The sequence below is a fragment of the Gambusia affinis genome, linkage group LG08 (genome assembly GCF_019740435.1).
Source record: "Gambusia affinis linkage group LG08, SWU_Gaff_1.0, whole genome shotgun sequence".
Lineage (NCBI taxonomy): Eukaryota > Metazoa > Chordata > Actinopteri > Cyprinodontiformes > Poeciliidae > Gambusia > Gambusia affinis.
Window position 1 is genome coordinate 3,312,094 of NC_057875.1, and position 26,550 is coordinate 3,338,643.

General features: G+C 37.7%; 1 long non-coding RNA gene across 1 annotated transcript in view; it reads right to left on the reverse strand.

Moving 5' to 3' along the window:
• Positions 1-293: 293 nt before the first annotated feature.
• The window catches only part of LOC122836110, a 33,396-nt gene continuing 7,139 nt past the window's right edge, over positions 294-26,550 (reverse strand). Inside the window, exons 2-5 of the long non-coding RNA XR_006371408.1 lie at positions 22,961-23,236; positions 20,111-20,308; positions 17,263-17,367; positions 294-851 (exon numbers count right to left, since the gene is read on the reverse strand). This is a non-coding gene — a long non-coding RNA (uncharacterized LOC122836110). The remainder of the gene's footprint in view (positions 852-17,262; positions 17,368-20,110; positions 20,309-22,960; positions 23,237-26,550) is intronic.

Sequence of the window (26,550 nt, forward strand, 5' to 3'; positions counted from 1 at the left end):
TCAGTTTGGGTTGCTAGGTAATGTGCTGGACTTCACTGAGGTTGCTAGGCAACGGGCAGTAGCTGATTTGTGATTGTGAAGTTACATTTAGGAGGTTTTTGAAATGGCTCACTTCTATCATGGCGTTTGGGGCATTGAATATGGAAAAAAACAGAAAAGGAGGCATACAGTTTTTTTTTTCATTTCTCAGAAATAAAATTTTTAGATTATTCTCAGACAATTTTTAGGAAAAAGGAAAATTGTCAGCTGAAAAGCAAAAAAAAAATCTTGAACATTTTCTGAGTAACAGAAGTCGAAGGTTTTTGGCTTTCGAATTGTGTACCATTTTACTGCGCACACAGCGGTAAAACCAGCTGACCAAATGTGTTGGAGCTCAGCTGTAGTTGCTAGGTAACGGGGAGTGCCGACTGATTTGTGGCTTTACATTCTAATTCAGACACAAAAAACATTAACTTATTGCGTAAGTGCTTGGATTGTTTTTAAAGCTCACTACTGTCATAATCTGGAAAATATTATCTGGTAGAGTTCAAAGACATATTTTCCACTGCAACAGCAATATGCTTTTATAGGAAGATGCACCTTAATATTCTTCTTTTCATTTCTTTCTGGATGGAAATATACTTTTAAAACACACTGAGTTAAGAAAACAATGTCCTCCAAAGCAAACCCAGATAAGGACACACGCTCGGATGAACAGGTGATTGAGACCAGATTGATCAGCAGCGCTGCAGAGGAGGCTGCTGCTGCGGTGAGGGTGTTGGCACGAACAACAGAGCTGCAGAGATGTTCCACTCAAACAGTAAGAGACTGGAAATTCAGCTGGTTTAATGAGGAGAGCCCATCTGTTGGATCTAAACTCGCAAAAGAAAAGAAACAAACAGTAACTTTGCAACAGATCAGTACAAAGATTTCCCAACAACAAAAACTCATAGATACTTAAAGTAACGGTACAGATTTTACACGGCACAATATGGCTTTATAGTGATCGTATAAGGCAGTAATTACAATTTCAAAAAAAATTTATATAAAATATAACAGTAAAATGAAGCATTTGTTCTGGGCCAACAACTTAATTAGCATAAAATTATCTTGTAAAACTTAAATATGAAAAACTTAAAGATAAAAAAACGTGTTCCCGGTTTCCTCTGAGCTTTCATGCATTTCACGTTTCACTGCTTCAGTCTGATGCACTCCCGCTCCTTCACCTAAAGGTCAAGGTTCATGAAGAGTGGAACATCTCGTCTCATCAAAACCGCCTGTCTCTGTTTTCGTTCGCAGCCAGCAGGATGTTTAGCTCCTGTTCGTTTTATTTTCCAGCGCAGTTTCGTTTCCTCCACAGAAACACTCATTGGTGAAGGAGGTTAGCACACCCTGACCTCGCAGGATAAGCTCTGCAACTCACCTCTGGCTGCTTTTGTTTGGGGAAAATTCAATTTATTACTATTCTGGGTTCGTCTGCAGTGAAATTTAAGGTTCTGTCTTCGGTTCTGGTGCAGCAGAACTCTGTTTGCAGATATTCTCGAATTTTCATGTTCTGGAAGATACAAACACTTGAGCTTTTTTACATTTCGCAAACTTCAGTGTAAAGCTCCAATGATTATTCGAGATTAATCGTGATTAATCGATATTGAAATAATCGTCAACTAATTTAGCAATCATTTATTTGAGCATTGAGATTCATAAAAGAGCAATTTGCTTAAAGAACAGCACAATCAGAAGTAATTAAACCAAATCTGTCCAAACAATTTGTACATTTTGTAAATGGCCTTCTCTGTTTATTCCAGTTAACGATTAATCGATTACTACAAATCAATCCCTTCAGCCCTTGTGTACTTTGTCAACGCACTGATGCTGTCTGAAATAAACATCTTCCAAACAAATATTTAAATATTACTTAAGGGTTATTTTCAGTGTTTAATAAAAAATAATAGAAAAATGTTGCATAAAAACACAAAACATATGTCTAAATACTTTCTCTCTTTAAATTTATTCTTTAAGGGAATCAACTTTACAAAAGTATAAAAAACAATCCCAAAAGACATCGATTAATTATTATTAATACTTATTAATTCCTGGTTTGAATTAATTACAGACTTACTTTATTGTCATTTCACAAAAAATGTCAACAAAAATGTACACAGAATAAATACTGAAAAACAATTACATTTAAATATATAAGTGTTACTGGTGCAGGTAAAAAACAAAAATAGATACATTTTAAAAAACTAGATAAAATATGCAAATTATAACATCCTGACTAATATGTATAAAAAGGACCAATAAAAACAATTTTGAACTGTTAAGACAACCAGTAAACTTTACTTGTGTTTAGCAATGAGGTAACTATTAAGATTATATTTTATTTAATTGTTGATGTTTTTGATGGAATCTTTTCAGGTTTTCAGATTAAGTTCATCAAGATAATCCAGCTTTTCCATTTTAAATTTCATCCGTCCACTTCTTTATTTATTGTTTTGAGAAACGGCGTAAGAATCTGGGCACCAGGGACTCGTTTTACAGCCATCTGCAGAAATCTGGCTGCAAATTTAATAAAACAAAAAATCTGCCAAAAGAATGTTCGGTGGATCCGAAACAGTGCAGAAAATATGTTCCAAATATATTTAAAAAGTTTTTAAACCTGCACAAAGTACCGCTTCAGCACATTGTTTTGTTCTGAGGAAGTTATAAACCAACAAAGCCAGAAAGTTGGATGATTTAAGACGGCAGTACAGCAATCAGGATCAGTGCTGCTGCCGTTGACTCGCCCTCCTCCCTCCGCCTGCCTGGCCTTTCCACCGTATCGATCAGCGTCTCCGACAGCAAAACACAGACCAGAAAACGCTTTGTGATATTTTGGCAGGTGAGAAAGATGGAGGCAGAGAAAAGAAGAGCGAAGAAAGGGGAAATGAGGTGAGGAGGAGGGGCTGGTCTGTTTGAATTTTCCATTAAAGGAATCATCAGCTGCAGCGCGGAAGAATAGAAACGGACGGATGGATGAAGAAAGGAGGAGGAGATGAGTTAACATATCTCTATCAAACTCTGATGCAGTGGCAAACTTCGTTCAGAGTCGATGAAAGATCCTGGAATGGCTGAAATGATTCTGTTAAACCCAAACACCTGGGTAGCTGCGGCGCCGCGAGTAACAGACAGCAGAGCAGAAAAAGGCCGAATGCTTGGAAACAGATGGCAAATATATGCTAATGGAAACCAGGAAGTGGGCGGAAAAGTGAACAAAAATACAGCATATATATATATATATAGAGAGAGAGATTTTTTATTTTATTTTAATTCATATCCAGAATGTAAAAGTGGAAAATAATCACCTATTTTTAAAATTCACACAGAAAACAGCACTAATGGCTCAACCTGAATGCAGAAGATGAAGCAGATCTGCCCTAAAATCCAAAAACATGAACGTCTTCAGATCTTCCTGCTGTGTTTCTGCTGGGAAACTGAACTTAGACAAAAATCCCTTTTCCACGTGTTTTCATTAATCTCAATCTGAGGTTTTTATTCATCATTTAAGTTTTTATCAGGGTTTCAGTTGATGCTCTGACTATTTTTTTTCCTCTTAAAGCACTTTAGAGTTTTAATCTTTTTTACTTTATCTTTTTCCACATGAAGATTAAAATAGAGATACAGAATTTTATTTGTAAAAATTATGAAAACCACGTTTAATTCCCAGTCAAATTCACATTTCAGTTTCTCTGTTGCCTAAAATCTCATGAAGCTAAAATGTATGAATTCAACCTGATAAAATGTGAAGAAGTTCAACGGCGTGTGAATACTTTCAGGTTTCTCTCCAGTCTCAGATGCGTAGATGAATCCATGAACTCGTCTGATTTGAGCCGGTGATTCATGGAGCCTCCTGGGTTTCTCTGATAAGCATCAAAATGACCCGATCGAACAATCAGCTCGCTGACATTAACACGGCGCCTAACCGGCAGCGGCGTTCCCGGATGCACCGGCAGCTCTGCAGGCGCTCACGCTGCACGCTCTCATCGCAGTTTACAGACAAAAATATAAATACTCTGTCTGGATATTAAAAAACCTGCAAGACTTTTACAGCCCAACAATAAACTGAGGAAACAAACATGTCGCGACTGACTGAGAAAACCTAAAATGTCAAGTTGAGGGGGATCCGATCCCCTTGACCTTTGTGATTAAGATGGATTATTGCAGCAAGCATCTCCAAAAAGCACTGGGTTAATCCAGAATAAGTTACCTTTTACCAAATGAAGCCCCGTCATACAAATGATGAAATGACAAGGAGTTAATGCAGAAAACAGCAATAAAAATATTTAAATATCCACTTCTGCAATAAAAAATATTCTTAAACTTCATTGTTTTCCACCAAATTCTGTTTTTATAATTTTTGTCTTGCATATAAAATTAGTAAAATAAAAGCTGAATAAGATTTATATAAATTAATAAGGAAAATTAAAACATTTTAACACCTCTGGAATATTTTAGATTAACAGAAACTTTAAAGGTTGTGGTGAAAATGAACCAGTCATTTATAAATAAGTGACTGATGCTACATGCTACATGAGTAATCTCTGTGGTAGATTAGCTACTGCTGCTATTAGCTAAGCTAACACAGCTTAGTTGATTAGTTAATTTAACCCCGTCAGAGTTGGTGTAGATCACGTATTTTTATTTTATTCTTTAACTGAACCGAAACACACCAAATTCACATCACATCTACATGTTAAGGTTGGCAAAGTCAAGCTAGCATAACTGAGCTACTTCCCTCTCCTTAGCTATGTTTTTAATAAAAACATTCTTCTGACCTTGTTGTCTAGTTGTTTTAGTGTTGCCAAGTCGTACCAAGTCACTGCATTGCTTTTTCTTTTAAAAATCAGGCGTACATTTAAAATTGAGCGCGTTATTTTGCCAAATTGACAGCTAAAACTAATGCTAGTCATTGTCTATTTTTTGTGAGATTCTAAATGTGTGATGTCATTTTATACGGATAAAAAAAAATTATGTCATTTGATTTCTAACATAATTATCTTGAATGGTTTATCGAGGCATCCCAACAGCGGATTACAGGGCCACATAAAAACACTTGGCGGGCCGGATTTGGCCCTCAGACCTCAGGTTTGACTCACATTCTAGACAAGCGAACTGGAGTTGGATTAAAGCGGACAAAACAGGACAGGTGCTAATAAACTTTAAGTTTAAATTGACTGAATTATTGGATCACAAATAAGAGAATTATTGTAAAGATATGTCTGTTTTAATCTGGTTCTAAATTAAACTGACAAAGAAAAAAACCAACTTGAAACGGTGATAAAAAGACGACAGTAAATCTGTTTACTTTGAAGAAATAAGGTGATTGAGTTTCTTAAAGGGTTTGAAGGGAATTAAGAGAATGATACCGAGTTATTGCTTTTCTGATATTTGCATTTATTTACTCTGGAGATTAGGTTGTTTAATGTAAATCTGTCACTAGTTTTGCTTTACATAATGTAAAAAAACAAAAACAAAAAAACAACGTGTTTGTTGATGATGTGGGAATCTTTTCCCTTTAATTTGTTGTTGGTTCAGAGGGACTTTTAACGGCAGGAGAGTCTGAACCGGATCAAAACGAGGAATTATTAAAGATTCTGTCATCTTCATCCTCCTCTTCCTCCTCTGCCATCGGCCGGCCAGAACGGTCCTGAAATGTCATGTCCCGCTGCTAATGAGGTGGGAGCGTGTGTGTGTCTGCAGGGGTAAGAGGAGTTTAGAGCTCGCATGTCCACGGTCAGAGGAACGACTTCACACACACACACACACACACACACACACACACACGCACACACGCACACACACACACATACACACACACACACACACGCACACATACACACACATACACCCACACACACTCTGACATTTAGCTGCACCATAGACTCTAATTTTGTTTCAGCGTCTGGCCTTCAGTCCAGCCATTTCTGTCGCTCTTTTCTCCCTCCATTAAAAACACTCTTATTCTGTTATTGCGTCTCTTTATTGTTTCATTGGTTTTTATCACTCTTCGTTTTTATTAATAAGCAATCCGCTGCTTTCTGCTGAACGCCAACATCCCATTGATTGCAGTGATATAAGCATAAAGTCCAGGAGAAACTGGTCTAGTTCAACTTGTTGCCGTTTCAATGTTTTTTTCTGACTTCTTCCTAAACTAAACGATTAATCGGATCAAACTTTCCCATATCTATAATCAGAGGAATAACAGAAAGTTTTAAAAAGACTGAAACCAAGAAACCATCCAGAAGTCCCATTCAGAGGTACAGTGGAGGATCTGTGATGCTGTGGGCCTGAACGTCTTCCTGTTGGAATGCACTCCATAATTTTTTTATAAAGTCAATTTTAAATAAAAATCTGCCGACTCAAGAGAGATTGTATAAAAAGGAACACTCTCTGGATGTTAAAAAATAATTATTAAAAAAAGTTAATTAATTAAAGTTGGTTTTTTTCATTCACTGGATAAAAGTGTTCAAATTTCAGTTTTCAGTGATCTGAAGGGCTTTTATGCATCATTACCAGCAATTTTGTTGAAGCAACTAGTTACATTTACTGGAGTAACTTTTTTAAAATCGCTCAGTTCTGTCACTGATTGTGTGCACTGATGACTTTCCGTACATCGCTGATCGCTCCTCTTGGACCGTTACTGTAAATAAAGCTGCAAATAGATGAGAACAGAAGTCTGAGCTTCACAGTTATGAAATGCTTGACTTTACCCATCTGTCTTTTTGATCTCCACCTCTCACTCTCTCTCACACACACACGTACACACCTACCCACACACACACACACATCCCGTCATTCCTTCATTGCTATTGTTCCACACATATGCAAGCCAGCACTTGCACAGAAAAAAAAAAAATAAAAGACTGTGGAAAACTGCTCTTCCTCTTCATATGCCTCGCCTGCCCTCATTAAAAGTGATGGGTGCAAGTCACACGTACACGCATACACACACGCATCAAATCACATCATCTCCAACTGTCATATTAGTAAAATATTAATGCTGAGCTCCTCTGCGTGTGCATGTGTTTCCTCTCGGGGGGGAGGCTTTGTGCCTGGGTGGGGATTAGTGACAAAGATCTGAGACCTGGGTGGTCATCTTGCACCGATTCACAGTAATTGGCAAAAAGGGAAAAAGGGAAGAAAGATTCGAAAAGGTAACTTCTGATAGAAAACGTAAAAATGATGAAAGAGAAACAACCTGATGTTCGGTTTTCGTTTCCATTGTTCTCTGCTGACTGGAAATGATGAAAGTATTTAGATGTAGACGGGACAAAGTTGAATTAAGCCGTTCTACATTAAATCTTGCAGAAAGGTTATTTGTAAGTTAGTTCTTGTCTTATTTCAAGTAGCCTATATTTGTGCATTTAACCTAACCATAACCCGAGTTTGAAATTAATTTAAATATCATGAAATGTTAAAATTTACTTTATTTTGAAAACAAACACCGCATCGTTTCAGAGGTTGAAGATGGAAAACCCAAAGCTGATTAACATACCGGCCTTTATTGGCTGTTCACACACTTTTGGTTTAGTTTTGGTTTAGAAGTTACAAGTTAGAAGTAAGCACTCAACCTTAGTTGAGTTAGAAAAAAAAAAAGCTGAAAACATCCACCATAAAGATATCGGTAGAAAGAAAACATCGCAGGACTATTTATCTGATCGGAGAAATTTACATCTAAATGAATATTTTTCAGTTTCTCAAAATGAGTTGCAGAACTTTTATTGTTTTAAAAACACTTTTAAAATACATAGCATGACAACAGCACCCAGATCTATGTCTGTGATATGAAGGTGGCGAGGCGGTGAGCAGCGCTGCACCCCACACTGACTAACTGCATCTCAGCACCTAAAATGAAATGATCATTTACGCTGGGTTTTCTTTGGTCTGAAAGAAAACACCTTCTAGCACATTATATTTATTCTTTTCTTCCACTAACGTGAGCGTTTCCCAAGCCGTTAGTGGCAACATTAACGGCTGAGAAACACTCCACTCTAGTTCTGATCGATTAAAATCTCGCCTCGCAGAATGTTTGGGCTTTCTTCCATTGACTTGGATTGCTCTGGTAGAATTTTTACACTGTTTTAGAATCATATACTACCTTTAGTAATGGCACACATTTTCAATTAAACTTTTACCATTCTTGACATGTAAGGGGCCAAACACAATCATTTCAAGGACCAGAAATGGCCCTCCAGCCACACTTTGGACACCCCTGCCTTGAAGGTTTTGGGAGTTGTCACTGTAAATCTGTAAGTCTCTTTTGCTTGTGTGGAATATTACCAAAAGTTATCGCAGTTTGTGCCCCAATGGAGAAATTTACATCAAATGGTAAAATGATGTTCAACACAACGCAAAAAAAGGACATTCTCCCTGGACAGCCGGGTCATTTCCTTAACAGATATTTTTGTGAAGAAATGATAGTTATTACCCCAAACCCTATTTGACAAGTGACCTCTGGGATACACGGTGCAAACAACACCGCATCAATGGTTGCCATGCAACACAGATGGCACCACAAGTAATAACAAGCAACCTTTCGAACGGGCCGGCTCACAGGGAAGCGCTAAACCCAGGGGCTGCCGATCGCAACCAGCTGCAGGTGAACGTGGAGACAGCACATTTTTCTCAAACCTAATAAAGTCCTGAAGTAACACAAAGAGTAAGACGGATCAAGGGAAGCGAAACAGAAAGGAAAAAAAGAGTTGGGAGAGAACCGCAGAAGAAGGATGAGAGATACCTTGAAGGAGAAGCTCGGTTAAAGAAGACAAAGTGTTATTGCCGTTTGGTTCCACAGACCCGAGCAGGGGGGCCTCCATCTTTTTCCTTTCCTCTCACGCACACAAATACACACTGGGGGGCAGACAGAGGACGGCTCTTTGGGCACCAAGGTCTTTCCTCTCACTAAATTAAAACCATTAATAACCAACTGGGAGAAGAGGAAGAAAGAAGGCATGAGGAAGACAGATGGACGGTGGAAAAACAGATGTAAGAGGAATGGTGCGATTAGAGGATCGAAAGACTGCTGCAAGTGAGGCAAACTGATGGAAAACCTGAGGAGTAAAGCAAGATGTGTGCAGAAAGGGACAACATGGTGTTGCATCGAGTCAACTGTTTTCTGGAGTTGACCAATTTGTTGCAGCATCAGAGGAAACAGCTTAACAGCAGGGAAAAAACATTGTTAAAGAATCAAGGTATTTCAAAAATGGCAAAAACAGACGACCTCTCTAATAATAAGACCTTTATAATTTCATTTGAGTTTCTACTGTTTATTTAAAAAATCCAAGCACTTAAAAAAAGAACCAGTTGGTTTTTTGACAATGAGTTAATGTTTTTAAGTTTCGGTTAAGGAGACGGTTCAAAAACCTCTCAGTTGTTAAGTCAAGCCGTTGCCTAGCAACCCCAGTAGAGTTCCGCCCGTCACCTAGCAACCCAAGATCTCCAGCTGGTTTAACCACTGCATGTTTTGTTGTTGACTTACCATTCAGAAACCACTTGCTGCAATCTTGACGCTCTACTTCTGCTTTTCAAAGATGTACAGTTGTATATTTGTGCATCTGTTTGCAGCTACTTTCAAGTGTGAGTGTAAAACGCTGAGTTGAGAGGTTTGGTCAGAAGCTTATTTTGATTTAAAATGACAAGGGGCCCTAAAACATTTACTATAGCAAAAGTTTTAGTTTAGAACTAGTCAAGTTATAAACTTGGACTAGAACTAAACTTGGTTTATGAGTTACTTGTTTCACTTCTTCCAAAAATTAAAAACAACAAAAAAGGGGAAATTTTACTCTTTGTAGGTGTTTACACGATGTGAGATCCAGAGTTTTTACTTGGCTGGTTGTTCTTAAACTGGGTGGAGTTTGGATGCCAAAATAAGTCAAGAATAGAAATTTGTCAACCTGAATTCTGCCAGAAATTTACAGTCACTGGTTTCAATTTTTGCATCAGTCATTTTCTATGGCTGCGACCATATTCAGCTCACCAGGGAGAGCTTTTAGATGTGTCTGACGGGTACCGGTTTGTTGTGTTTCCAAGCCAGCGCTTTTAGAGCAAATTTCTCCTTATGATCAAGAAAATTAATATAACTATCATCCAAGCCTGAACGCCATTGGAAAGAAAAAAATCTAAATATGATACTGTGTCACTTTTAATAGCAACTTAAAATACAATTAATAAAAAAAAAATTTAAAAATTAAAATCTACCAATGTTTCAACTATCTGTCCATCATTTATTAGGAGTTAGCACTATTATTACCATTGAAATATCAGTTTTTGCTGTTTGTTTATAGAACAGAGATTAAAAAGGAGAAAATATTTGTGCTCCATTCAGCCTTTCTGTTATCTGCAGAAAGTATTGCTCTCTTTTTTGTGCTCTTTCTTAAGTAGGTTTTTGATTTGGTTTCAGTCCTCAGTCAAAATCCTTTTTGATATTAATGAATTTTGGGATTTCATTGGCAGAAATACTTGAAATCGTACGTCAGGTTTCATCTTTTTGATTGTATTCTAACTTACTGAGTTGTTATATAGCTTTTAAATCAAATCATTCTGTTTTGCTCCACACATTTAGTAATAGAGAAAGCACAAATTCAAATAATACAACTCCCTGATAAAACAGAAAGCAACATTTTGTTCATTTAAAACAGGTCAAAACAGATTCTAATCCCATTAGGGCCAAAAAATGCTTGGTTTTTATAATAGTTTAGGTCTCAAATAGCTATTCCTGGTATATATTAAAGAAAACTAATACACTGTGTACTTAGCAATTAGCGAGGCTGGTATAATAAAGCTTAGCAGGGTGTAAAAACACCTTTGCTTTCTTGTAGTAAAAGCTAGAAGCGCAGATCAAGGTTAGTGATATTGCCTAGCAACCACAAGCCCTCCACATCATTTCTTTCCTCTCTCTGTTGTTCACATGTTCATTTATGTTCATTGAAATCTGCCAGATAGTTCACCAGTTTCATAAGCAACGGCAACCTTGAGTCAGCTCACTGAGTTTTTCATCAACACACAAAATGCACCAACACACACACACACACACGCACGCACACACACACACACACACACACACGCAGAGCGTCCTCTGAGTGTGTTTGCTGCCCACAAAAAGATGTTACAGAGTGTCAAACCAATATCTGTCTCTTCGTCGCTGCCTACCTCTCCATTTTCAGCTCAAGGACGAAAAAAAGGGAAGCAGGAGGAGGGAAAATAAAAAATAAAAAAAGTTAGAAAGTGGAGGAAGAAACTAATGAAAAGATGAGGTTTCCATGTGAAGGCAGGCAACACGGTTAATAAGTGATGAAGTTTCACTCATTCCACAGAGATATAAATGTAGGGCTCAAACCAGGCGACGTTTTAAAGAATTTAAAAACTAAATGTCCTTCATAATGGATTATTCACATGATTTTATATAAAAGGATGCAGAAATACAGCTGTTTGGTTTTTCTCGTTAACACATTTTTGATCAGGAATTGAGAAATCAGAGAGATTTCCGTCCATATCTGTTTTATGGTGTTTCCACACCTGACAGTCGGATTTGGTTCCAAAATTGCAACATTTGTTAAATTTTCAGCTGCTGATTCTCTTTCTCACTGAACGGAGTCAGACCAAGCAACCCTTTGAAAAACCTGTTCCCCTCCTGGCCTGTAGGAGCGCTGCACCAAGAACCACTGAAGCAAACGACATAAAACTTCTGAAGACACTGAGCTTCCTGGTTTTGAAGTGATTTCTGGTTCTTTTTAGTTCACACATGCACTGAAACCGCATCAGAGTTCACGTCAACTGAGACCGAGGTTTGTAGGCGGACCAGATTTTGCTCTTTTGGTCCAAATCAGAGTTCGATTAGCATTCGTACCTCCCCAAACAAACAGGACTTTCTAGGTAAATGAACCGGAGTTTGATTAAGAGCTGCAACTAACAATTATTTTTGGAATAAATTAATCAATTATTCTGACAGTGAATTAGATCTAAAACAAATTTTGTTAACCACTCAAGTCTTTTTATACATTATTAGAAGCACATTTAAATATGAAAATATACAAATGATTCAATTCATTATTTAAATAAGAAAAACAAACATTTATTGCCTAAAATTCAATAACATTGTTCCTTTTGTGAATGCTTGATCGTTTAAAGTAAAGGATGCATCTTCACCTCTAAAAATACTTAGAACTTTTAAAGTGAGATTTTTTTAGTTTAATTACTGCTCTGATGATGTTGTGCTTTCAGCCGTCGTTTGATTAAAGTGGACTAAACAGGACTGGTGTGGAAGTATCCTGAGTGGAAAAAAACATGCCTAATTGAACAATTGATGAGAAAATACGACTACAATTAATCAATGATGTCCACAAAAAAACATTTCCACACATCTAGACCCATTTTTATCAGTGCAACAGGAGATTAACAACTAAGTTGATGTAAAACAGGAAGCTTAGTCAGAAACTAAGCATAAATCGTGTAAGTACTATAAAATTAAGTAGGTGTACGATGACAATAACTGGAATTCCATTATAAACTTAATTAATATTTTGCTAATGTTGAAACAACATAATTTCACAATTGCGCTGTTTCTGGTAAATAAAAAACAATTAAAATCACATGTGAATAAGTCATTAAACACATGCATCGCCATCATCCTCCTAACACTTCCTGTCGTCTTCTTTGTTGTTTCCGCCAGTAGTAATGTCCTGCTGTTGATCATGACTCGTGTTTCCACTGCAGTTTTTATTAAATACACTAATTTGATGCAAATGAAAAAAATACCTCATCCCAATGCAAAAACATTTTACCCCTCAAATTCTTTTTTTTAATTGGTGCGTTTCCATTATGCTAATTTATTTTTGTAAGTCCAATTTGCTCGACTCTATGGTTAATGGAAACTCAGTTAATGAGGCTGAACTGGAGAGAAAACAACTGGAGAGACCCCAGATCGGGATTCAAACCCAGAACCTAAAACAATCCAGTGTTTACCATTTATTACATTGCATCCTTAATAAAACACTACAAGTTAAATGTAATTTAAGCTTGCATTATCTACTTTGAATTTCCCAGTAATTTCATTTGTTTTACTTTATTTTCTGATTAATTTGTGGGAGCAGATGAGCAGTTTAATAACCGCTGTGTTGTTTACGCTGTAATTAAAACAAAGTCTGCAAGTTATCGCTCTTTATTTGTGAGCTCTAGTTGTTGTCATCAGTCTTGAACAGAAACTAGAGAGGAGGGGGGAGGGAAGGAGCGATGCAGGAAAACAATTAAATCGGCACAAATGTCCATTAGCATTCTGCCTGCATTGTTTAGCAGCGGAGAGACGCGCCGTTGTGTGTGTAATTATGTTATTAGGCATTTTAAGAAACACATGCGCGTGCAGTCGCTTTATTCTGCCAGTGATGTGTCGCTGATTGCTGCACTCAGCCATTTTATTAGGCCTAATTAAATTACCGGTATATCTGGGGCCCGCCGTCAGCCGGAGCAGAGGCAGCGCCACGAGGAGCACAAGGCGGCTGTATTTACAAGCATGTGTGTGTTCGTTAGTCGCTGCTCAGCTCAGAACGAAGGGGAAAATTTTCCTACAAGAGAGGAAAGGAAATCTTTAAATAATTAGATTTACCAGAACAGCAGTTAGGGTATAATTAGGAACAGAGAGATACACGGTTTCATCCGCCTCGCGTCATCCATCTTGATGACTTTGTGCAGCATCAATAGAAAGTGGGATTGCGAGCGGATCGGCGCATGCACACGTCTGTTTGTGTTATTAGTGTTGGGCCGCAGTTGTTTCTCTGTGTGAGCGCTGCAGGGACTCCCCATCATTACTCACTTCTCCTCTGGAAACTCTCCATCTCTTCTTCTCAAACTCTCCCTCCATATTTCTCTGCTTTGTGTTTCCCACCTGCTGGCTTCGGTTTTTCCCCCCCACATGCGTCTGCTGCTTCTTCTTTGTTGCAAGCTTTGTACTTCTGCTTGTCTGCGCCGCACCAGGAGGGCCACACTGAAGCAAATTGGGAAACTAATTGAAGGCCCCCAAAGGTTTATTTATATGAAGTAACTGAATGCTTTATTAAGTATATATCAGCCCGATTACATCCTAATAAGTATCTGATTATGAGTTTTTCACATCTGGTAGATTCGGTTCGATCGGGGACCAAAATTGCAACATTTGTTACATTTTCAGCTGCTGCAGTTTGCCATCACATTACACCGAGTCAAATGATCGAAACCAGTTGAAAGACCTGTTCCCCTCCTCACCTGTGGTGGCGCTGCACCAAGAACAACAAGCTCGGTTTCCATTACAAATGTGCACAAAATTTTGTCAATATTTTGTTAATGTAAAACACAAATACGCAATGGAGGTGTTTCTAATTAACAAGAAACGCAATTAAAATCAGATGTGAAGAAGTTTGTTCACGCAACAAGTTATTAAAAAACATGCAGCTACATCCTCTTCTTACAGCTTCCTATTGTCTAATTTGTCGTTTCCACCAGTAGTAACATCGGGCTGTTGATCTCATGCCTGCTGTGATGCAAAAAAAGTGTTTGCATTAAAGTTTTCAAAATAAACTAATTTTGATACAGCCAAGTTTCAGTATCTGCAAATTTATTTTTGTAATTCCAAGTTGCTCCAGTATAAGTTTAATGGACAAGCTGAAGGAAACCACATGAAAACCTCAGAAAAAGACACTAAGCACAACTTCCTTCTTCACAAAATGTAAACAAAAATAGAGCAGCATCAAATTGTAGCCGTTGTAGGATTTCTCTTTTGCCTTTGGCTGAAGACCACGAGCTATTTGTCCTCAGAGCGCTAGGCTAGCACATTTGTTTTGGTTGTATTTACCCAGAATGCCCTGTGTAACTTCACTTTCTGGTTTTAGAGCGCTCTCCCATCTGATTGATGTTCACATATACACAATTCACTTCAACAAAACAGAGGCCACAGTTTGTAAAAGAACCAGAGTTAGGGGTTAGCGTGTACACTAAGGGTGCTTTCATACCTGCCCTGTTTAACCCGCTTTCATCCAACTGAGGTTTGTTTGTCTAGAAAGTCTGGTTAATTTGTGGAGGAGCGAATGGGCAATCAAACAATGATGCGGACCAACAGAGTGAACTCTGGTCCACCTAAAACCTTGTGAGGGAGAGGTACGTATGTTAGTTATGCTAGCTTGACTTTGACAACATTAGAATGTGGATGTGCTGTGGAATGAGATGTGTTTTGATTAGGTTAAATAATAAAAAACAGTCGACCCACACACCAACTCTGACAAGTAATCAATAATTTGGTGATTAAATTAGCTAATCAACCATCGCTGTGTTCAGGCGTTCAATAATTAATGATTGCAAAAATAAACATCAAACCAGAAAACATAAAACTGTAATGGGCTGAATGTTCTGTTCTTTGTGTGGGAAATGTTTTTTGGTGATGAATCCTGATACATCTGTATCGGTCAGTTGCTATGGTAACAAGACTGTGTGTAGCATAACCGACAGACAGAGCCAGAAAAAAGAATACGATTTGAGTTATTCTCCAGCGTGTTTTCTGTGCTATTTCTCCATTTACTGTGGCGCACTGCACTAAATGAATAATGCCGACATCTCCAGGTTTAGTTAACAGATTTGTTCTACCACGGCAGCGCTGCTATGGATGCAAAAAGAATCGTCTTTTTGGCCCCCAGGTTTTTACACAAGCTTGAAATTTTCATACGTAAACAATAACATGCAACGTGTCAATTCACAAGAAATAATTTCTCAAGGAATGACAGAAAATTGTATTCAAAGTCATACTGAGAATGCATGTAGCGACAGTGGAGAGGAAAAACTCACCTTCAACAGGAAGAAAGGTGCCACTCAGTAACTCAATAACCTGTGATGACTTTATTAAATCTCCTTGTTTTGCTAGAGAAGCTGATGATTTCTGAAGGAAAGTATTTGTTTACAATTCATTCAGTAAAGTCTGACATGTCAAACCTGGAACATGAGTAGACGGGTAAATGTCACAGGAGTTCGCAGAGCTGCTAAGGGTTGCTGTGCGAGTCGCTGCTCAGAGACAAATCCCACATTCAGCGCACAGACACACATTTGTGACCCAGGGTGTGCCAATGAAACGTAGACGGAAGGTAATTAAACAGGGATCAGGCTGCTCTTTATCAAGGGCTCTTCACTGCTGGGCTAAATTAACCTCTGCACACACACACACACACACACACACTCAGACATCCTATACTGAGAGAGGGGTGCTGAGGTGTACCGACACGTGGACGGCGATCGTGTGCTTTTTCCTGAGGAGCTCTTATTTAATCATGTGATGAATAATCGTGTTTACTTTTTTAATTGTCTGAGACTGAGGAAGGGAAGAGATTTACAGAGATAAAAAAAACCTACTTGTTGGATCAGGAGGCGCGTTCTTGAATTTTCCTTGATTCAATGCTGTGAGTTGCTCACAGCATGACACAAGAAGCATCAAAACATAATTAATATTTATTATTTACTTTTTAATTGTTACATTAAGCCTTTATGAGCAATGAGAGACATTTTTATCTTATAAATAGGCTATTATTCTCAAGAAGTGCATTTTTTTATTATTTTGTATTTATATCCATCTACAGTTTTACAACATATTTTAAGTCCTTAGGTATACAGAACATGTTTATTACATATTTTGCAAAAAATTATTCTTAGAAAGTAAGATTTTAGTCTGCTCTGCTGTTTTATGGCCTCTGTCTCTTTAAATCCAAATAATCTGAGGTGGCCACACCCCCACCTCAACGTTTACATTCACGTGAAACGGAGGGCAACACTACAACCATACGTTTTAGAAAAGCATTAGTGGAGCCTCCAGCACAAACAATACAGCAAGTGGTTTCTGGATGGCAAGTCAACAACAAAACACTTGTCTTTTCCAGCAGCCATTGTACAACACATACAGCTTGAAAACAAGCTCACCAAAAATGCTGCTAGATAACGGGGGAAAGTGTGTTTCTGTTTTCAAATTCAAACTCTTCTGTTTTTTAATTATCTTGAAATAGGCCATCATATGTGGTTTTTTTAAGGTTTTTATTTTACCGTCTTCATGTTGTCAGACAGAAAAACTTTGTGTTTCAGTGATTTTGTGATTCTGGTTATATTCAGACCTTTGTATGGGTAAAAAATGATTACTTTCTAATATATTTTGCACTAATTTAGGAAACAGATTAAGGTAGAACATGAATCCTGCATTTGTTTTACATTTAATTGTTCCATTCTGCCTGTTTCCTACCCAGCAGTCACCTTCAACTTCCTGTTTGATCTCGGTGGCGCCGTGGTTTGTCTTGCCTGGTCCAGGTGTCTGTTTGCGTCGGAGAACTTTGCTGCTCTCCACAGCTGTTCGACCACCTGTGGAGGGGAGACAAGAGGGAAACACAGAGGTGAGACGGGAACAGATGAGGAGCAACACGAGAAGGTGGGAGGACAACAAAAGAAGAAAGAAAAAAAAGGCAACAGCTGGGAGGAAAATATGAATTTTATTTTTATCTTTTAATTTAAACTACTTCTAGATATTTGATCTCCAACGTTAGCGTTCACGATAGAGCAGATTGCTCTTTAGGCTTTAGGCATCGGTTGCCATGACAACGGATCCAGGTAATGCTGAAAATGAGAAAACAGTGATGAGCTGCACTGCCCTGCACAGGCATCAGGTTTACATGTTTGCACATAAAGTCTCAGCGAACCGTTAAAGTAAATTTTTCTGAGGTGGGTGGAGTAGCTGAATGTAGCGGTCAACCAAGAGCAGAGAAAGTAAAAAAAAAACATGTATATATTCAAGGAAGAGAAAGAAAGTGCAACTTTTCATCAGTAAATTAGGTACTGCTTGATTAAAAGATCTGATTTAACTGACATAGTATTAAATGAGATGAGAAAACATAGCTGGAGTTCCACTCGGGTTGCTAGGTAACGGGCTGGGCTTGGTTGGGGTTGCTAGGTAACAGGGTAGTGCCCATTGAAAGTGACTTAACAATCAGGAAGTGTTTTTAGACGTTCTGATTGCTTAAAAACTGTCAGGAGGTTTAAAAACAAACGGCTCATTTTTCAGAAACCAGAGAACATAAATATGTTACCAAAAAGTGTCTGGAAGGTTATTTTAGGTTTTTTTTTCTTTTAAGCACTTGGGTTGTTTTTAGGAGCAGTTGAACGATGTAGAATCTTTCTTCTTTCTTTGGAGCTCAAAAGTTTCTGGAAGATTTTTGAGATTAGTCTCAAAAGTTCTGAGTTTTTTCTAGCAGAAAAACATGAAAATTTGAGTTTAAAAGTCTAACAATTAGCAATTTTAAAACCCAAAATGTTTGGGAACAATCTCAAAATTCTGTGATAAAGTTCAAAATGTTAGTTTTTTTCTTGCAAATGTTTTGACTGTTGGTCTAGCAAATTTCTGAGATTAATCTCAAAATATATTGGCAGAAATGTACTTCTTTTTTCTACGTAGAATTGCTCTAATCTGCCGTCATACAGCAGAGATCCACAGGAAAATACAAAAATGAAACAGATTTAGTATGAAACGCAACCTCCTCCAGACTTCAACTCAATCAAAGTGGGTCCATTAAACACCTTTTCGATGCAAGTTTAATCTTGCTTAATGTTACCGAGCATTGGTAATCATCTCCATGGTTTAACAAGGACAAAATGGCGGCCCAGATACATACAGACTCCTCCATTTGAAGGTTGGACAACTGGTGACGAGCAAAAACAGAAAAAGTCACCATGATGCCTTCAGTTCCTCCCTCTGACAGAGATGTGCTGCTAAATTTTAATACGTTTGACTAGAAATCCATCTAAAGCTAACGAAGGTGATTACGCAGGAAGACGTTTTGTGACCTAACGTGAAAATGTTGTAATCATGCGTTCTGGCAGCTGGGGAGGATTTCTGGAAATACTCTGCAGATGTAGACTCTTTGATGTGAATAACTGACATGTTACAGAATATTCCCCTAATGACCATCTAAACTAGGACAAATCTGATTATTTACAAATTCATGAGGCAGCAGCCGCTCTGGATGTTGGATTTCACTCCAGGAAATTCACAAATGTTGCAGCCTTTGATGTTACAAATTTAGCGCGAGTTGCAGAGGTGACAACACGGCTTCTTCTGTTGGTCGACACCGGCAGGTAAACAAGGCCCCAACGTGAAGCAGAGCGATCCTCCTGAACAATTCACCGGAAAGCTAGAAAGAGTTAAAGAGATGTCTATTAATTTTCCGCAAGATAAAAAAAAAAATAACTAAAATAATTCCCTATGGCTCTGTAGGGGGCGCCGTAATATCCAATGTTCTACACGAGGAAAGCTGCTATTTGATTATCCTGCTTTTATTTAAACCTGGTTAGAAACCCGGATCGATTCGCGCCTCGTCTTTACAAGCAAGTTAAGTTTCAACAAATCTTCTATCTGGTCACTTTAGAGCAGCAAACAGCTGCAGGAAGTGAGGGAACAATATGACAGTCAGCAGATCAGCTGACGATGGAGAAGCTTCTGTCGAGGCGTGACAGAAACACTGACAGTTGGTTCTGCGCCTCAGCGTCCGATCCACGCTGCACGGTTCTGCTGAATCAGTCACTGGTTGCAGTGAGAAACACAAAACACAGAGGAAGAAAAACTCCAAGGCACTTTTTCATTTTGGGTCACGTCACATTCATAAATTTGACGTGACCCAAACAGCTGGTTATACCAGAACTTAATGATGAAACTCATCAACTAACAGTTCAAATAATAGTAAATAGTTGAGTCTGCATTCTAGACTTTTTTAAATTAAATAATGTTAATAACCAAATTTCTCAGAGATTGAAAAGATGCAAATTTTCTAGGAAAAAAACTTCTGCTTGAAAGACAAACATTTCGTAGAAAACCTCAGAAAATATTAATTCATCTCAGAATGTTTTTTTTGTTTGAAAAAATAAGAAAATTCCTGAGATTTATCTAAAAAAAATTGTAGCATATTTTCAATGTTTGACTTCAAAAATTTCAGTTTTTTTCTAGACCATCTCTGAAATTATTCTGAGAATTTCAGAATTTTCTTGCCTGAAATTCACTCCTTTTTCTTTCTACAATGACCCTAATATACCATTGCAGTATAAAGAATGGATGCACCTTAATGTCAAGCAGATCCACAAACAGGTGAGCAAAAACAGAAATGTTGCTTCTTGTTTTTGCTGCAGGAAGCCAATCAGAGGACCATCGATGTTCACTGTTTGCTCCATTAAACTTCCTTCCTTCTCCTCGGCTGAGTCTCGGCTTCACGTGTTCAGCTTCCTGCTAATCGGCCGGCAGTGACCTGATGTATCGGAGCTGATAAAGGCCACATTTAGGACATTAATGAGATCTGACAGACACCAGCGTTAATCATTTAGAGCCTAATCAGCGGGTCAGTCCGACCCACAGGCACAGCGCCCGGCAAAAACAAGCCCACGCTGCCATGCACAGTGCGTCAGTCGCTGAGGCACGAATCAGATTTAAACACACAAATCCTAATTCAAAGATTAGGATTTAAAATCTGGATATAATTTATGCATACTAGAGGTGTGCATATTTTTTGTATCAATCCAATTCCAAGTAGTTACAAGTCCAGAATCTCCTATATTGATACCAATATGATAATTAATATTTAACACATCATCAAACTTCTGATATTCTGGGGTTTTTTTCCTTTACATTATTTTGTGAAAACCTTGGAAAACATTTTTAATAAAGTTTACAGGTGTCTACAAAATACTTACCGTACATGATGAGCAGAGAATGTAAAAACAAAAAAAATGTGTAAATTATTTCAAAGTAAATTGTGCAGAAAATTATTGTCTGAGAGCAAATAAATGCAAAGAGTTGAGAAACTTATGACGACGTATTAGGGTCGTTGTAGACAGAAGAAAATGAGCATATTTTCACCAAAAACTTAAATTTTTACACAAATCTCAGAAACTTCCTAGAAAAGAAAATTGGAAATTCCTGAGCTCCGAAAGTCTTTTTTTTTTTTTTTACTTTGAATCTTTCTAGAAAATTTGAGAGTAGTCTCAAAATTGTTGCTATTTTCAAGCTAATTTTCGTCTGTTGGAGGTCGGAAACTTCCAAGTTTCTTTCTAGAAGATGCCCAAAAGTAATCTCAACAGGTTTTGGCGAAAACTTACCCCTCTTTTTCTGCATTTACTGTGGCTGTAATATGCCGTCGTAGTTTCGCCCCTGCACATTTTTTTCTCATTTTTTGCAAATGTTCCTCATTTTTATGCACATTTTTTAAATTATCTGACTTGGTTGAACATTTCTTTGAATTGCAGTACAATATTCTTTCATGACCACACAGTATTTTTTTATTCTTATGCTTTAAATTTGCTCTGGCTGCAGAGTCTTATTCTTACTTTCAGGTTTTATATTTTATCTTTGTGTGAATCTACATGCTTCGTCTTGCCTCCCACTTTGCTGCCACACTTAAATTTCCCCACTGAGGGAAAATAAAAATTATTTCTATGCTATTCTGTTCGTCTATGTTGAGTTTATCATCTCTTCCTGACTGCATTTTGTCACATTTTGGCCCTTTCAGGTTTTTTCCACCCAGAGCAGCGGACAGCAGCTATAGAAAAAGGCTTATATAAACCACTTCTAGCCGATCTGCTAACAGAACCTCTTTTCTCTGTCAGGTGAGGCGTGATATTATCCTTGAGTTTAGCATGAGAAATGAATCTGTGAGGCTTTTAATGTTCAGCCTTGGTCACTATGACAACTACCCAAAGAAATCTAACAAAGAATTAGACATCACAGATGAAAGGCTCAAGCGGGTTTTACAAGTGAATTAAAACTACTTTGCTCTTTCTGTCCAGCAGCTCCATATGTTCTAATCTAGGATTTAAAAACAAAAAGTACAACTTTAATATTTCCAGCCCCAGAAGACGACGTCTACAAAGTGAATGAAGCTTCTTAGCTGCAGACGAGACTCGCTTTGCTACAAAAAGAAACTAAAAGGTAAAAAATTTATTCGGCTTCATTCAGGCGATGTTGAATGAAGCCGCCATTTAGGTAACAAAATGGCTGCTTACCACGAGATTTATGAGTCTAAACTTAACGTCAGAGACACAAACATGTACCCAGGTTTTAGTTCTTATTTTGTATTATTGATTTATATGAGCTGGAATTTTGTTCTTCATTATAAAATATCTAAACAAACGATAAAATAGGTTACCAAATTGTAGCAATCATTGTACAATGAAGTGTAATGGACATACAAAATAAAAATGTAAATGAAATTATGAGAATAAAGTCAGAATAATATGAGAATAGTAATAATATTTAGAGAATAAAGTTATAATATTGCAAAAATGAAGACATAAGAATAAAGTCATAATATTTAAAGTCATAAAATTTAGAGAATAAAGTTGAATAAATTACAGAACAATATGGGAATAGATTCATAATATTTTGAGAATAAATGTACGGTACTATGAGAAAGTTGTAAAATTGTGACTTTGTTCTCATTAAACTTTTCTCCCATGATCTTCATCCTGGAATCAGTCGGATTTCATTTGTGATTGTTTCCTGGAATCAAATGCCACACAAAATGCTTTAAATAAATAAAGTAACTCACCAAAATTAAATAAAATTAAATAAACTAACACTTATTGAACAGCTAGGATAAATTATAGTCAAACTGGGGAATTGAGAAAACACCACAAATGTAAAAACATACACATTTAGTCATTCTAAAGCCGCAGAAACTGTAGTTTAACTATGAGACAAATAAAAATGTACATTTTATGTGTGATGGATTTCAAAGTATTGGTAAAGACTGTTAAAAAAAAATATCAATAATAGTGAAACATTCAGATGGATTCGATAAGAATGAGATCCACTAAAATGTTGAAACTAAGATACTTGTGAACACATCTATTTTAGATTTCTGATCAATATCTGATATTCATAGTAATTCATGATCAGAGACATTTTTGCTTCATTCACCTTCGCTGCTGCCTTCTCGGATATTATTGTTTTTCTCCATTTTAGCTCGCCTCTCATCCTAATCTGGATTTTGTTGTTGTTGTTCCATGTTTTCTTTGCCTCTCGTCCCTTTTCATCTTTGTCCTTCCTCGCCTCCCGTCTCCGTCTCTACTCTGTTTTCCAGCTGTTCATTGAGCTGTGTGTTTATCTGACATATTGAACCGCTTTGAAGCCAACAACCTTTCAGCTTTTTCCTCAACAGTCAGTTCTGCTCTGCTCACACAGCCGTACAAACCACTGCAAGACAAAATAACCTGTTTTTAAATATAACAACATAATAACTTTAATCCAGGCTGGGAGAACGCCCTCGCTGCTTTTGAAAATGCTCCTTTTCTTCTAAAAACACTTAAAAGATTAGTTAAAATAATTGGGCGTGCTGTGGTGGTGTAGGGGATAGCGCGACCCACATTTGGATGCCTTGAGTCCTCGACGCGGCCGTCGCGGGTTCGATTCCCGGACCCGCCAACATTTGCCGCATGTTTTCCCCTCTCCTTCCCCCTTCCTGTCACCCTAATCTAGGATTACTGTCACCCTACTGTCATATAAGGGACTCTAGAGCCCACAAAAACACCCCCTGGTGGGGAAAACAATAAATTAAAAAAAATTTAAAATAATGCCACAATTTCTAAAACAATTTGTCATAGAAAGGATTCAGATGGACACTCAAAAATAAAACTGTATAAAAGAAACAGATCCAAGTACAGAGTCCTGTGGACTGAATGTGAACTTTGGATTTATGCTCTGTAATCCCAGGGAAATTAAAAACAAATTCAGATAACAGTCCAACATCATCCACAGGTCCTGGTCCAAACAAACAGGTTCAATTATGAAAAATTGTCAATCTACCCCCTGTTGCCAGAACTAAGTAGTAGTTAAATTTACTCAGTTACAATTACTTCAGTAACTCTTTGTAAAAACAAAAAAAAAACAAAAAAATTACTTTTAGGAGTTTTTTTTACTACACTGTACTTTTTACTTGAGTAATTTTATTATGAAGTAGCACTACTCTTACTTCAATAAAACTTCTGGATTCTCTACCCACTGAGTAACATCATCAGCTGGACCAAAAAAGCAAACTGGTCCACCTATAGACCCATCTCCATTTTATTAATTTTTTTCTCCTAAGAGTTTTTGCGGCGCTAGTGGCTCGTATTTTTTGCACCAGTAGGCAAACAGGAAGGAGGGTGAGGAGAGGAGGGAGGACATGCGGCAAGGGTCGCCAGGACCGGGAGTTGAACCCACAATGTCTGTCGAGAACTAAGGCATCCAAGCGTGGGGCCACTGCGCCACCACAGCACGCCCCTCCAGTCTCCATTTTAACTGAACCGAAATACACAAAACTCAGCAGCGCCTCTATATGTGAAGGTTGTCATAGTCAAGCTAGCATACCTAGCCTACTTCTCGCTCCCTCACTAGGTTTTCAGGCGTAAGAGTTTGCCTTTATGGTAAGCATCCGAGATCGATTGCCAATTCACACCTCCCCAAATGAACCAAACTTTCTAGACAAACAAACTGGAGTTGGATTAAAGTGGACTGAACAGGACTGGTGGGAATGCAATTTTAGCCTGCACACTACCCCAACTATGGTTCGCCACAGTCTCAGTTCTGATTAAGTGAACACCAAGGGGCCGGCTCCAAAACCAGGAAGAGGAGTATGTCGCAAGGCATTCTGGGTAAATATAACTTCAACAAACTCATTAGATGTCTAGCTCTAACGGGAGAAATGGCTGTTTTGTCTTTTAGCAAAAGAGCCACAACCACAAAAATCTAACGCCACTCCATTTTTGTTTACATTTCACGAAGAAGGAAGATACGCTCTGTGTTTTCTTCATATTGTTTCCTTCAGTGTTTCTTGGTGCAACGCCCCCACGGGCGAGGAGGGGAACAGGTTTTTCAATTGGTTTGGTTGGTTTGACTCCCTGCAGTGAGAAAGAGAACTGCACCAGCTGAAAAAGTAATAAATGTTGCAATTTTGGTCCCCAATCCAACCTAGTCTACCGGACTATCAGGTGGAAAAATAAAGTCAAAGTTATTTAGTAAGATTTTTTGTGGAAACCTTTTTTATCTCTAAGTTCAACGACATCCATAAAACTTTCCAATTTTTAAGAACCAAACTTGAACATGCAGCATAAATATACAGTTGTAAACTTTGTGCCCAACTATATAAAACCTGCTGCAGATACGAGTCTTCCCGGTCCGTTCTGTGTTTTATTCAGTGACTCTGGCAGCAGATATATTAGCGTTCCTCGCCGAGCCGGCTGTATATCATTACTGTTAACATCTGCATAAATCTAAATAAAGCTCTAATTTCAGTGTGGATTCAGCACTGACCTCCCTTCCTCCCTCAAGCCTGCTTTCATGATTTGCATAAATGAGTGATGATTGTGAGTTTATGGGTAATATGCAAATGAGCCAATTATGATTGATCAGCTGATTGATGGCTGCTGTCTGTGCAAAGCATCCGACCTGTGAGCATGCACTGCTTCACGCTTAGTCATTCTGAAAAAAACGGTGGAGGAGAGGAAGGTAATGCGTATCAGCAGGTAAAGAGGTAATCCTAATCCCTCAACATGCTCACATTTTGTCTCATTGGAAGGTATAGATCAACAAAGTCAAGATATTAGTGAAGTGGATGGACAAGGACGGAGTTATCCATCTAAAATGTTTGGTGTTTATTTTAATTTAATCCATTTTACTTTGATAAGCCAAAAATCTGGCCTCTGGAGGGACAAGAGACAAGAAACCCAAGTAGGTTTCAAGGTTAGCGCAGTTAACTAAAAGTAAATCAAGAAAACCAGTAAAACATTTTTGTTAACTGAAAAACTGCAACTAACTGGAGCTATTTTGTGAAATTATGCATTATTTTCTGTTTTTGTGTTTATTAATGTATTTATTAGCTTTCAAAAGGATGTGAAATTGTTTCACTTTTGCCACAGAAGCAAAAGCTGTCGGCAAATTACATCATTCATTAATCCTCCTGGCGACATTTAAACTAGTCCGAAACATGGCAGCAGTAAAAGTTGTGAGAAAACGCCAGTCAATAACTGAATACAGTTTTTGAACCTTTTGAATTCTGCACCTAAAATTTAATCAAAGTATGAAAAACCTAAAACTACTACTGTAACTAACAATGTAAAATTAATAATAAAGAATTTGAAAGTGACAAAAACAATAGGTTAACTATCTTGGTCAAACATGTGGGAAAAAATAAACCGCAACAAACTTCAAATGTTTCAGAAAGGAAAATTGGGAATTCTAAATATAGATGTCACTGAGAGCAGAAAACACAGAACTACACTGAATAGATCTGCCCTTATGGATCGGGAACATTGTCAATGAAAGCAAATCTAGATTATTTTTCAATATCAGATTGATTTTTCCAGGCACATTAACTATGTTTTTTAAAAAAATGCTACAAATATCAAATATTACTGTAAAGAAATCTTACTTCCTGATTTAAGGCCTTGAAATTGGGCCACTGTCTGTTTAAAAACTCCTGCTCTTTCTGAAACTTCAGGGAGTCATCACAACATGGCTCCTCTATTAACTGG